The 13,407-nt window shown below is 43.3% G+C and overlaps 1 protein-coding gene across 4 annotated transcripts in view; it reads left to right on the top strand.

Moving 5' to 3' along the window:
* Nucleotides 1-13,407, top strand: part of rerea (arginine-glutamic acid dipeptide (RE) repeats a) — a 124,967-nt gene that overhangs the window by 29,233 nt on the left and 82,327 nt on the right. The window contains exon 1 of one of the 4 annotated variants that reach the window (XM_069141629.1): nt 5,105-5,273. The exons of the other annotated variants lie outside the window; for them this stretch is intronic. The gene's annotated coding sequence lies outside the window, so the exon portion shown is untranslated. Of the gene's footprint in view, nt 1-5,104; nt 5,274-13,407 lie in introns of those variants that run through there. 4 annotated transcript variants of the gene reach the window in all.

Below are 13,407 nucleotides of genomic sequence, written 5' to 3'. Positions count from 1 at the left end.
TCTTTGTTCACAGAAGGATTTGCCTGAAATGTAAACTTCCTCTTATGCACCACAGCCTGCGCCCTACCTCTCTCTTTGGAAACACAGTCTCATTCCTCAGAGCCTGTTCTCGGAGCAGCCGTGGCACGCTGAACTGCTCTTTTATTCAGATGAATGAGGCCCTGTTTTGCCTGGAGAATCAGACAGACACAGACAGTCCATGTGAGAGCTTGAAGAATGTCTGTGGAAAATCAGGGGCTTAGTGAAATAGCATCTGAGGTATTACACGTGCGCGTTTGTTTGTGCCTGTGTCCACTCTATTTACGGTCTTAAGAGTTTATAGCCGTCCAGATTTGGTTAATTTTTTTTGGCGGTTTTATGAGAATTTCACACCCTGGTTTACTGTTATGTTGGCTTCTTTTATTCATTTCAGTGAGCTGTGATCTAATGGAAAACTGTAGTGCTCTATGTGTGAATTCAGCCGTAGCGTGAGCTCCTATTTAAAGCAAGTTTCTTATTTGCTCACATATATATCAAAGTCTGCAAATGAGCAATTGGTTTCTGCTGTATTTCATGAAGAGAAAATGCTGTGCTTTCTCCCACTAACATTTGATCAATTTATCTGCCAGGTGGCAGGCACCTCCATCTGGAGTAAGATTTACTTACATTCATTTTTTAAATATGCAAGTTTCACTCTCTTGAGTAGCTTGTGTAGCTTGGCAGGGGGATTAGACATATGTAGCCTACAAGTGTCTTGGTTTTCAGAGTGTTGCGAGGCTGCCAAATGTGACTGTGAATAGCTATGTAAACAAGATAGCTATGTGAGGCTAGACCTTGCACTGATTGCCTAAAGTGAAATACCATTCCTTGGCTTCTCTCACATTTTTACAACTGTGTTAATGATGACAAATAAAGGCTCACTAGGTAGCAGCTTAATTACTAACTGTCTGTTTGGATTGTCTCCAAAGGAAGTCTTGATTTCCAGTTAGTCCCTTGTCACCTTGATGAGGCTGTTTGCTTGTGTGGAGAAAAGTGTGTATCCTCTTTTGATGAAATTGCATCTTTTCTATTGCAGTTAATGTAATTTTACTCTTGTTTAGTACTGTTCTTTTTAGCACAAGCAACTCTCTCTGAAAACCTTGAATCTTGATATCTACAAGCGTGCAGTTAACCATATTTAGTTGAGTAATTTCTTCGAGTTACTTTGTTGGGAGATTGAAGAGGATTGTTTTATTGCTTCCCCCTTCTCTCAAACCCCTCAGGCAAAAATCTGTGTTTTAATTAGTTGTGTAAGACCCTATTTTCCCTTTGGATTCCCCCAACTTGTAAAGCGCTCTCTTAAGAATCCATGTAGGCTAAAAGGGGCAATGAATGATTTGAAGTCAGCTCCTTTTTTTTTTTTTTTTTAATGCTTGCCTGCCAGCAGAGAGAGGGGAGGGGCTATCAGCGCTCGCCCTCAGTATGAGGAACAGTAACTTCAAGCAGCAGTCACACAGAGCCTTTGTTCTTTATGGATATAGTACGTGTGGCGAAGACAGTTGCTTTAAAGCCCCATCTGGAAAAGCACTGTTCGAATTTCTAATACAAGAAGAAAGGCTCCTTTAGATAATACCTGCCTAAGAATGGTAAAATAGTCGAGAAGTTCAATCAAGCACATCCATTTTCCCTCCTTTTTTTTTTTTTTTTTATTGTGTTTTGGCAGCGAAGTTAGCTTGTTACACTGTAGAGATTTAGTCATGTGTTAAAGTCGAGCCTCTGAAGTACACCCCCAGCACCACCACAACCTAAACCTCCTCTTGGTTTACAAGTCTGTTTTCTTCTCTCAATCCCTTTTTCCTTCAACTTGTCTGCTCATCCCTGGTGAATGTATTAAATGAAGTTACTAGATATGAGTGCTTAAGAGGCCAAGGCCTCTGAGGCTTGCCAAGTCTCTCACAGGCTTGGCTCAGTCATCCATGTCACTTTTTTCTGTTGTTTCAGCTACTGGCTGACTTATTTGTATTGCTGAGCACTTTTTCTCTCTCTCTCTCTCTCTCTCTCTCTCTCTCTCTCTTCTCTCTCGCTCTCTGTTTTCTGCCTCTGAGTGGCTTGTTTTTCTGCGGTGTGGATAAAATCAGGCTAAAGCAAACAGTTTGTGTCAGCCACAGCTTTTGTTAAGTATTCATTTTTAATGAGCGTAAGTGGCTACAGAATCCTATAAAGCATAAACGCAGTAGTGGGAGCGGGGAGGGGGAAGACGAGGGGCATGTGGCTCTTTGATTCAGTGGCAGTGTCTTTTTGTTTAGTAACACTTGTAGTGAGTATATTTGATATTTCTAAATGGTAGTTGGCTTTATTGTGCCTTTTTTTTTCTTCTTCTTCTTCTTCTTCTTTCTTCCTGGTGTTGTTAGCTCCAACAAGGAATTGCTCTGTTCTAACAATCTTTAGGAAAAAGAGTGTCGCAGAAAAGTGTAATTTTTCTCTCCCGAGCAGTGCGCCGTGCTGTTAGATTCCCTCTGAATTCAGGAACAGAGACCCAAGCAACCGTTTTTTTTGTTCTGCCGGGATCGAAGGCACCATAGCTGCAGAGAAAGGGGTGCTCAGGGAAAAGGTATTGTGATGGGCTGTTTGAATGCTGAACAGAATTGAATAGACACAGTCAGCTTCCCAGATACATGCTTAGGCCTGTAGAATGTGGAGTGCTTTGCTTGTAACTGCACCGGTTGTCTCCTTTCATTATCGGTTAATGGTGCCCAACTTGACAGAGCCATGTGATAAACAGAGGAGCTGTGAAATCCTGGAGGTGGAGTTCTCGTCTGCCTGATAATGGGATCTCATCTGCCGGGGAGGGGAGCCTGCCCCGCCAGCCAATCCAGCTTTGCTTTGCACTGCCTTCAGAGTGGATTCACTGCACTCACCCTTCACTGCTGTCTTGGGCCAACTTAAGCCTCACACTGTACTGAAAATGGTGGCATTTTGACTCGCTTCTTCTCAAAAGACCCGATAGAAAATTCTTTACAGCCTCAAATACCTTTGTATTTTGTTTTGATGGCGCCTCAGAAACCAGGAGAGACGTGCCTTTCTGCCTCCTTATCAATCTCGGATTCCTTTTTGAATGTTTGTGTAACTCGGGGAAAGGAGGCAGTGTGTGTGTGTAAATATTATAAACATTGACCTTGTGAAATGTATACATACTGTGATAAGGGAGGAGCCGTGGTGTTGGGTTACCATGTGGAAGTGGTGGTGGGGGGGGGGGGGGTACAACTTCTCAGGACAGTTGCCTCAGGAGCTGGAAAAGGTTTTACCAGCACTTTGTTGCACAGCAGAACCCCCCTCTCCCACCTACCCTCCCCCTCCCCCACAGCTATTGAAATGAAGACGACCAACGTGGTTTGTAGCACAATGAAAGGCCCCCTGCACACCACCCTCAACTCAATTTCTATTGATCCTGAATGCCGGTCTCTCCGGCTGCCCCTGTTTGGCTTTAGAGCAAAAAGAACCTCGATGCACCGACTATTTGCTTCAGTTAATTGGATTCTGACAATGATCCAATATCATGTTTAAGACAATGAAAATGTGTCAAGCTACTTGCTCAGTGAAATGGAAATCATCCTATTAATTTATAACTTAACGAGGTCTATCTTTGTTTTCCCGCTCTTCCTACATGGGTGAATTAGTGTCTATTTTAAAAAAATATATATATATATTTCACTGGTAGCATTTAGATAAAGAGTAAACAAACTGCGTTGTGTGTTTTCTACCATGAAATATAACAGAAATGGGACCTTGGGGGAAAAAAAATAAAATAAAGGCCCATCGCATGTGATGTGACGTGATGTGCAGGCTAACCATTAAAAATCAGCCTTCCAAATATGGCTAATGGACTAGTCGCATTATCATCTCTGCTTGTTTCTGCCTTTTTAGTGGGTGGGGTGACTAATTAATTCATTATCCAAATATGCAAATGAGCTCACAAGCCTGAGCAGCATCCAGTCGCCTCCCTCTGGTGTATTTTCCAGAAGGTGCATACACTAATGTTCTCAGATATAAATCAGCGACCTTGTATGTAATCATTTTATTATTATTATTATTTATTTATTTTTAATGCTAGACTGTTGAGCCATGATTTACAAAGGCACCACCATGACTACTACTACTACTACTACTAGCACTAGCTCTCACGGCTTTCATTGTCTCGCCTTCGTGTTTTCAGTCACATTCCCATAAACATTATCATTGATCGGCTCATGATGGTCGGTCGGGCCACTTTGGCTGCTGTGCGTCACGCTTTTCCTCGCGCCAGCAAACACACACACACACACATGCAGATACAGTGCACGCGGCGCCGTTTCCCTACGGGGCTGCCATCACTCAACAGCCCCATTGGCGTCCCCCCCTCATCCACCACCACCACCACCTCCTCCACCCCTTTGTCCCTGACGATTATTTGAATCCAGTCCATGTTTTTGTTTCGCTCGGATCTTTTTTTTTTTTTTTTTTTTACGCTTTTTTTTTTTTTTTTTTTGAGTGTGGTCGGCGTAATTCTCCTTCACTAGTGTCTGGATAAAGAAAGACTAGGTCAGCCATGTGGATGCGTCTGGTGAACAGCTGAGGAGGAGGAGGAGGAGGAGGGTTGGAGAGGGTTTACAGAAACGGAGGGCGCGATAGGGAAAGCGTGGGGTGTGTGTGTGTGTGTGTGTGTGTGCATAAGAGAGAGAGAGAGAGAGAGCGAGAGAGAGAAGAGAGAGAGAGTGTGTGTTGTGTGTGTGTGTGTGTGTGTGTTGTGTGTGTGTGTGTGTGTTGTGTGTGTGTGTGGAAAAAGGAAGCGGAGCCTGTTAACGGCGAACTCACTGGTTTCCTACCCCTCGAAACAAGCGCTGTGTTACTTTTCATGTGGACTCTATCATCGACAGCAACAACAACACGGCCGAAGGGAACAGGAGCAGTTTCGAGGGGGGACTAGCTGACGTTATAGTGCCTTTGATCGGCTATTTTCGGACGTGAACGGTCTTATCAGTAAAGTGAAACCGTCTTTTGTTGAAGCAAGTGCTCGCCTGAGCCCCTCCGTGCAGGCAAGCGGTTTTTTTTTTTTTTTTTTTTTTTTTTTTTTTTTTTTTTTTTTCGTTTTTTTTTTTCTTTCCCCTAAACAGGGGGGGATACAAAGTGGCCGTGTTCGCCTCGTTGTTGTCCCGGTTCTTGGATTAGGTCCAGCTGGCTCGCCTTTTTTAAGTTCGGTGGGTCATCACGGGAAAAGGATCGCGTCTTCAACTTGTTTGCAGCAGTCTGTGGGACTCCAAGAATCAGCAGACTGGCGGGTGAGTAGTTGAATAATAATACAAAAAAAAAAAAAAAAAAAAAGATTTCAGGATAGTTGTGGTTGGAGGAGGACGAGGTGGGGGGAGCAATGTGGGTGATAAAGAAACTGAATTTAGGCTGTAGTGGCGACTAAAGCCGGGTGGCAATTATAGTTGGAGCTAGAAGTGTCCTAATTTAGTTTGTACCCAGAGGAGGAAGCGTGTGTGTGACCCGGAGTCAAATGTTTTTTGAGTGCTCTGGGGAGCTGAAAGTTGGCCGCATTGTTGTAAAACTTGGCTCTCTCTGGACTGTAGCAGACCCCCCCCCAAGCAACCTCCATGACCTGACCAGCCTGGAACAGGGTTTCAACAGCTAATGGCTTTAAAGTGAGAAGAAACAAAAGGAGAGTTTACATGGAAACCTTGCTGCCAAGGAAACACGCATCAAATATGTCAAAACTATTTGTGCCTTCAGTAAACTTTTGAGGAAAAAAAAGTTTGGACAAGGAAAAATGTTTTAAAAGATCTTGACCAGTCAGTGGCACAGACATTTTGAAGAGTGGGATTTCCCCCTAGTTTGGCATAAAGGATGGGCTGTTAAATTTGCACCCTTGCTTATGTCATAAATTGATTATTGGATTGTAATAATGGAAAGTAGTTACATGTTTTCTGAAAGTTGGGTAGTAGAGAACTGTGTGTGTGTATTTGTCTGTGTGTGTGTGTGTGTGTGTGTGTGTGTGTGTGTGTGTGTGTGTGTGTGTGTGTGTGTGTACACAGGCTGTACCAAACTGTTGAAGGGCCACCAAATTAACTTGACTTCCCCCCCTTCAGCACCCCAGAGGCTATGAACTCTGGCCTAAGCACATGCAGCTCTCACTGTGAGGGGGGGGGCTGTGCCTGTTGTTGAAAAGAGCAAGGGGGGGCTGGCTGGTGGGATGTGTGTGTTTAGGAGGTTTTCGGATTTGGAAGCAGACTACAGTTATTTGTCTGAGAGGCAGCTTATCTTGTGTTTTTGCATTATAGTGGTGGGGGGTTGGTGAGGGTGAGGATGGGGGTCTGTTTACTTAAACCACTGTAAATTGGTCATAGCCCAGTCCACACAGTGTTTTTCAGCCACATAAGCACAAAGAAAGCTTCAGCCCTGAAAAGATATTCAAATCGATGAAGAGGTGTGTGTGTGTGTGTGTGGGGGGGGGGGGGGGTAGTGATTGCCTTCAATCTCTGCCATATAAAAACAATCCCTTCCTGAGATCCAGCCTCTGCTGCTGCGTTTTTTTCACTGAGCTATTACATAGCCTCAGATGTTACATTGCTAATTGTGAAGGGCTAATCTCCACCGTGCCCAGCTTCCTGTGTTTTTTTTTTTTTTTTTTTTTTTTTGTCCCTGTGTTAGCGGAGAAGTGACCTCTAGCTTAATGATTCAGATGTGATTAATCCACTTGAGTGGGGACAAAGCTGCATATAGGTATAGACACCAGTGCTGTATACAGTGAAAGATTGTTGGAATACAATTTACGTCATCTAAAACATTGCGCTGCTTTAAGTCATGTGAATACTGGACGTAAGTCACGAGGTGCAATTATAGTTAATAATACACCCGTGTTTATGTTTCTTAACTTCGAACTGCCAGTCGCTACGTGCTACTCTTTGATTTGATTGCTGATTTTAATAGTTTAAGTGTTCTTTGATTGAGATATCTTCAACAGATGACGAGTCCCACTGTTTCTTTATTTACGATTGTCAGTTGATGTCACTTGGCCAGAGTTTATTTGTGCCACCAAAGTCGCCAAAAATACTGCAGTTTTTACAAGGCAGCTTGGGGCAATCAATATGTGACACTGAGGCTTTCAAACATGGTAATTTTTTTTTAATTTTGTGGCCCCTGAACTAGTCGAGGTGTAGTCCTTTATTAGACAAGATTAGGCCTGTTTCTGAAATGGTTGCCGGCACTGTGACAGAAATCATTTATAGTTTGGTATGTGGATATCATGCAATCGCAGTCTTAGCCTACACAGTCATGTGGGAAAACTCGCACAGCTTGTCTCCGAGCACATTTTGAAATGGCATCCTCTTCACTTCCCCAGAGGTTAGGATATCCATTTAGTTTCACTACTTGTGGACTGAATGAAAGAGGAAGTGGTCAGCCCTCTTAATGGAGTTGTACACAGGAGTTGCTCTGCAGTGTGGGATTTGTATGGGAAGACAGCACCGAGTATTTCACAGTAAGGCACTTATTAGCTGGGAATATAGCAGCCTAAATCTTAATTATGTACGCGCTGCCGTACTGCTGTCGCTATCATTTCAATCATCTTTATTTGCAGTGCTTCGTACCGTGCGTTTGTGGGAAATGAAATCTGATGTGCAATCTGATCTGGGTCTGAGTCCGCAGTCTGTGTTGTTGATTCATGTAAACCAGGGGGAAGCATAGTGGCGCGTGAGTCACCCCCTCCCCTTTCACATAAGCAAGTCTCAGCGCTGACAAGGTACAGAGAGATGGTAAACATTCAGCTCGCATACGGCAGCGTGTACGAGTGTCACCTCTGAGGAATTTGAGGGGTGATATCCGGATCAAAGAGGCTGTTTCTGACCATGCACAGAGAGAGATGCCTCATAGAGTGAGGCTGTAACAGCTGTCTCGCTGCTCAGAGGCGGCTGAATGTTTGACAGGGCATTGGAAAAACGTTATTTAATCTGCTCGCATGATGGCCCTCGCTGGGATTGCACCACGCTGCTTCTCTGCCCCCTATTTTCCTCCCCGTGTCAGAATGATGGCAGTTGCTGGCTGGTAGAAAAAGAAAAAAAAAACAACAACACTTTGAGGCTGTCTGTGTGTTGGTTTTTTACCGATATGATGTAATGCATACAGAATCAGAGAAAGGCGAATTGTAATTGCTGCAGTGTTGGCGGGCCTCTCATTTTCTCTCTAATGAGAAAGTCTGCTGGGGTCTTGATATCTTTTCCATTTGGGTAATAGTCTGAATGACTCAACTGTATTCCATCGTAATTACAAAGAAATGATCCCGTTGTTATTTATGTACGTTGCATAAATGAAAACAGATGTGATGTCTGACTCCTTAGAGAACACACTGTTGTAAGATGCTGATTAGATAAACATGACTAAATTATATCGTTGGCTTTTTGGCCATCTGAATATGGCTGAACCTCATCTATCTTGGCTACATAACAGGCATTACTTGCAGTTAGCCTCCCACTTTTGACCCCAACAATACAAAAATGCCTTGTCAGAAAGCCAGGTGGAAAATCAATGAGAAGTCATGGCTTCCATACTATTGTTTGTACCATTTCCATCCCCCCTAACACAGACGCCGACTCGCAGTTTTGAGGAGCGTTGATAAATCTCTTCAGGTCCTGTTGAGTTTCATTTCTAAATGGAAGAAGCTCGCTCGGCACGTCAGGACCTATTGTCCTTGCAGATAGTGGTGTGTCGGGGACTCATTTAGAATACCTTAACCACAGATTGACATGGTACACACGGAAGAGTGGTAACAGCGCTAAGGAGGCAGTACCCTCTGGTGGGTGACTACTGAAATGGAGAACGATGAAGGCCTGGAGAGGTGCTTTAATTGCTCATAGAAAAACTGCACAGAGGAAAGGCCGATATCTTTAATTAACATAAACCTCAGGAGTCGGGGATGAGTGAGAAATTGGGATAATTGAAAATAGGTCCTATCTCCTTTCCCCCCCTCTCTCTATGTCTGTACATCCTGAAAGCAGCTGAGCCCGTCGGAGGCCACTTTTCACACATGTTAAGTGGGGGGACATCTGGCCTTGTTAATTCAGTGCATGGCCATAAAGTGGAATGGCGGTCCCCACAGGGCCCGCCTGCTCTGAACACCGTCAGATGGAGCCTGTGTGTCCTCTCTACCTCCTCGTCCTCCCCGTGGACCGTCCCTCTTTGACACCAGCTCTGACACTTCAACGAGAACATCCTCACCATCTCAGTTTGAGGATTAAACACTGCTTATGTCTGAGGGAAATAAAGTGTCGGGACATACATTTTCACCCGCAAGAACATTAAATTATAATGTGGCTGCTATGTGCGGTTTTATTGAAATCTTTATTTTTATTTACTCAGAAACATAACACCGTAACCGTGTTTTTTAGTGCTCAACTGAACCCGGATAGCTATTTTTGATCAGATCAGATGTTCAATATCGGTAGCCCTGTATCTGTTAAGTATGTGTTATGATAAATGAGGTGTCAGAGTGTGTATTAACGTTTCCACCTTGCGTCCCTGCATCATCAGGAATAGTAGCAAATAATCAAGTGACAGCAGCGGGGAGGCACTCGCACTGTGCATTCATATCCTATTTTAGCAAGTAAACATTTAATGTGTTCAAATGTACCACGGCTTTATTTATGCATAGAATCTGCTGTTAAATCTGAATTATACATTAGCCAATGAATAATGCATCGGTGCCATTCCTTAATGATTACTTGCCAGGCAGCGAATGGTAATATTTGCTGATAAATTTACCCATTGATCTTGCTTGTGTTTAACCAGGCTTGTAGAGATGATGTTTACTCCATTTTGTGTTAAGGTTTTTTTTAAGGATGTAATCAAAAACAAGCTAATTGTCTGGGATTTTTTTTTTTTTTTAAATGTTTTCCATAAAATGTCTTTTAAAAAAATTACAAGTGAGCCCGAAGGAATAAACACAAAATGGACATAGTCTGAATTCTCGAAGTCCCATACTAGTCAGATCTGTTTTTTTCATCACATCTAAGTATCGGATGTTTGTACGGCGTTCTCTTCATGGCAGCTCAGTGGATCAATTGTTTATCCTTAGACCTCTGCAGATAAACGTCCTATTACATCTTTGCCTGTGCTGGCTTGTTAAAGCAAGCATTACACGACAGAGTATGCTTGTTGGAAGTACGTGTCTAGACGATGGCTGTTGCGTTGGTAATTTAGCCCATACTTTGGTGAAGGTTTTCTTTTGACACTGTCTCTATTGGCACCGGTTTTAACAGCCGCACAGAGCCAGATTATTGACACATTATCCTTATAATGCCGTGAGTCTAGCATTGCCTAAGCCTCGAAGCACAGGCTGTTACTGTGCAGATATATTGCTTGTCCACACAATGAGAAAGTATTGACTTGTTGTCACTCACTCATTTGATTAGTAGTGCGGCTGATTCTGCTTTTCATTTGTCACCTTGGCAACGTAAATGGGAAAACACAGCAACGGCCTCTTTCGCTGCTTTAATGAAGCACTGGAGCATTGCGGACTATCACATCTGGAAGAACTCTCTCTAAGCAGGAATGAATGTCTTTATCACTCACGGTGTATCATTGGCACTTGTCAGCTCAGCCAGTCTCCACAAAAAAAGCCAACATTTGACAGCTTTTCTCACTGCAGAAGGTGCAGCTGTGTGGGAGTAATGTACTCCAACAATTCCTCTTTGATTCTGCAGCTCTGTTGAGTGTGATTTATCTGTATATTTACAGTGCTGGCGAGTTACTTCATTTTCTTTTGTCTGTGTGAAGAGCAGCTTAAAGCAGTTGACTGTTTTTTTTTGTGTGTGTGTGTCTGCGTGTCTGCGCCAGGTCATAACAAGAGCACCTTACGTTTAATCCAACAGGATTCATCAGTGGCCTTGTTCTTCCAAAAATAATGAGGTAGACAGTAAGGGCTGCCCCAGGCTGCATGTAGGGAGATGATCTCTCTGAACTGGCAAATCATTCCTGTTTTTTTTTTTTTTTTATGATAAAAAGACAAGCTAATGGCTCTTCTTGATGCGTGTCAGTGCTTTAAGTTAACTAGTGTTAATTCACAGAAAGATCTAATGGACTTGATTGTCAAGCTGAGTCGAGGCAGCCAGTGAGAGGCTTGGGTGGAGGAGGGGGGTTGTTTTTGCTGGCGGTGATTCTCTCTGGAAGGGATGACTGCACAATCCAGATATGTAAACACAGAGAAACTGAAAGGCAATATGCTGATACCTTGTCTGTTTTCTCTTGATCAACCTAGCTTTTGAAATGAAATGTCTAAGCTCTGCCCAAACACTCTTTGGATTCATCTTGGCAGTAATGGTCCCTTTCACAAACCTGCGTCTGAGCAACTGAGCATTTCAAACATGTAAATCATATGTGGAAAATGGAGATCTTGAGGAAACCATTAACTGCGACAGCACACAATAACACAAAGAGAGTTAAAGACAACAGATGCTCAGAGGGTTTGATTCTGCTCACTGGACCATGGCACTTTGTAGTGCAGCAGAGAATCTCATTGCATTCATGGTAGTCAATGATACAATTGTCCTGCCAGTCATCTGCTCTCCAGAGGCACTCACAGTATGAGTTTAATGCTTAAGCGTTTATCCAAACTCACATTTCCTTGTGTGCTCACACCTGGTGTCATTTTTGCACCCAAAAATCAGGTTGCTTGTTTGCCTCCACAAGACAGCCTGTAATGTTTATCAGGCTGTAGCAGAGTAGACTTCCACCTCTTATAAATAACAAAGCTGCTGAGCCCTGCGCCAGTAAAAGAGGAAGGTTGCCATGATAAAGTCTGATAAAAATCAACACAAGACACACCAGGAAGCTGTCCAGTTTGCAAACATGGAGTTTTTGGGGTTAGTACTTGAGTCAGCATTGGGGCAAGACTGGACATCTGTCTCCTAGTGATCTATAACGCCCACAATCCCTCCCACAGACTGTCGGCTTTGGCACTCGAGCTGTACACCGGTTGCTGTAGCACACCCGGCAGCCACCCACAACAGTGGCTTATCTCGCAAGCATAACAAACAGCAGGCTAACAAAGAAGATGGAAAGCAATAGGACGCACAGCAACAGAGGACCTTAAGAGTCCTGTGTCATCATGACTCCACTTCAAAATGGAGGCCTTTGTTCTGAGATTGTTGGAGAGGACATCATAGCAAGGTAGCAGCACATCTTTTCATCCTCAAACGCACTCACTCCTACTCACTCAGTCTGCTGTCGGTGAAGGAGATCCTCTGCCTGATAGGGCTTCAGAGGAAGGTATTCCTCTGGGACTGTTGTGGAGGGATTTCTACAGTTCTGCCACGCGCTGATTAAAGGAACACTTGTAGATAATCCTTTTTAAAAATAGGACTTTGTTGTTGAGGTGGTGGAGTGAGCAGGGGCGTGAGGGACAGAAAAAGCCACAGATTTAGATTTCTTTTTTTTTTTTTTTTTTTTTTTTTTTTAAATGGTTATCACCTTGGTATCCGCCACTCTGCTAAGATAAATATTTAATGACAGGGTGGCTGAAATAGAGCTGTCACAGACTGCTGGTGAGAAATTGAGCTTCTATTTAGAGCCCATACTGTTCCATAAAGTCATGGCATTGGTAGACAGCCCAAGGTTATTAGTGTGGTATGAGAGTAGTGTGCGTTTGTGGTGTGTCTGTGGCTTGCCGAAGAGTTTTCACTCTTTTCTTGCTGCAGTGATATGTATGAGAGAAATGCACTCAGTGTGTTATTGAGTATTCACTCATGAATGCTTGATGGATTACGTGTGTGTGTGTGTGTGTGTGTGTGTGTGTGTGTGAGAGTGTGAGAGTGTGTGTGTGTGAGAGTGTGAGAGAGAGAGAAACAGGGCTGTTTTGGCTGCAGCACTATAGTTAATACACAACAGCGATACTATTCAGGCGCACTTCACTTGAACTATTTCCAAAAGAGAAACAGCTGTGTGTTTTGCCCTTTACTACCTTAGTTTTGCTCTGTTTCATTTCACGTGATCTCTGCCCTCTGGGTGCTTGTTCGATGTCATTCACATCATGCAAAATTGATTACAAAGGTTTGCGTCAGTGCCGCTTGCAATGAAGTTATCAGTGTAAAAAAAAAAAAAAACACCTGATTTCCCTGCATTGATTCTTCCGCTTAAAATCTCGTGAATAGATTCTTAGAATTGATGTGATTTTAGATTTTTTTTTTTTTGGCTGGGGTTATGAAGTGAAACCTGTTAAAGACTTCGGTGTTACTGCACAGCTCATTTAAACACTGATGTAGGCTCTGCTTGATTCATGCTGTTTACTCATTACATGATAGCTGTGGTGAAAGCAATTACTTTCAGCCTTCAAGTACCTTGCTTTTGGTCACACAGCGGCTCTTATTCATTTCAGTGGCGCTCCCAAGGCCCCGAGGCTTCCAATCAGTCCAGTGAGTGGCA

Source organism: Embiotoca jacksoni, unplaced genomic scaffold (genome assembly GCF_022577435.1).
Source record: "Embiotoca jacksoni isolate LCO1_2020_lvr unplaced genomic scaffold, fEmbJac1.0.p SCAF_9, whole genome shotgun sequence".
Lineage (NCBI taxonomy): Eukaryota > Metazoa > Chordata > Actinopteri > Embiotocidae > Embiotoca > Embiotoca jacksoni.
This window is presented reverse-complemented; position numbering and strand designations above follow the sequence as displayed.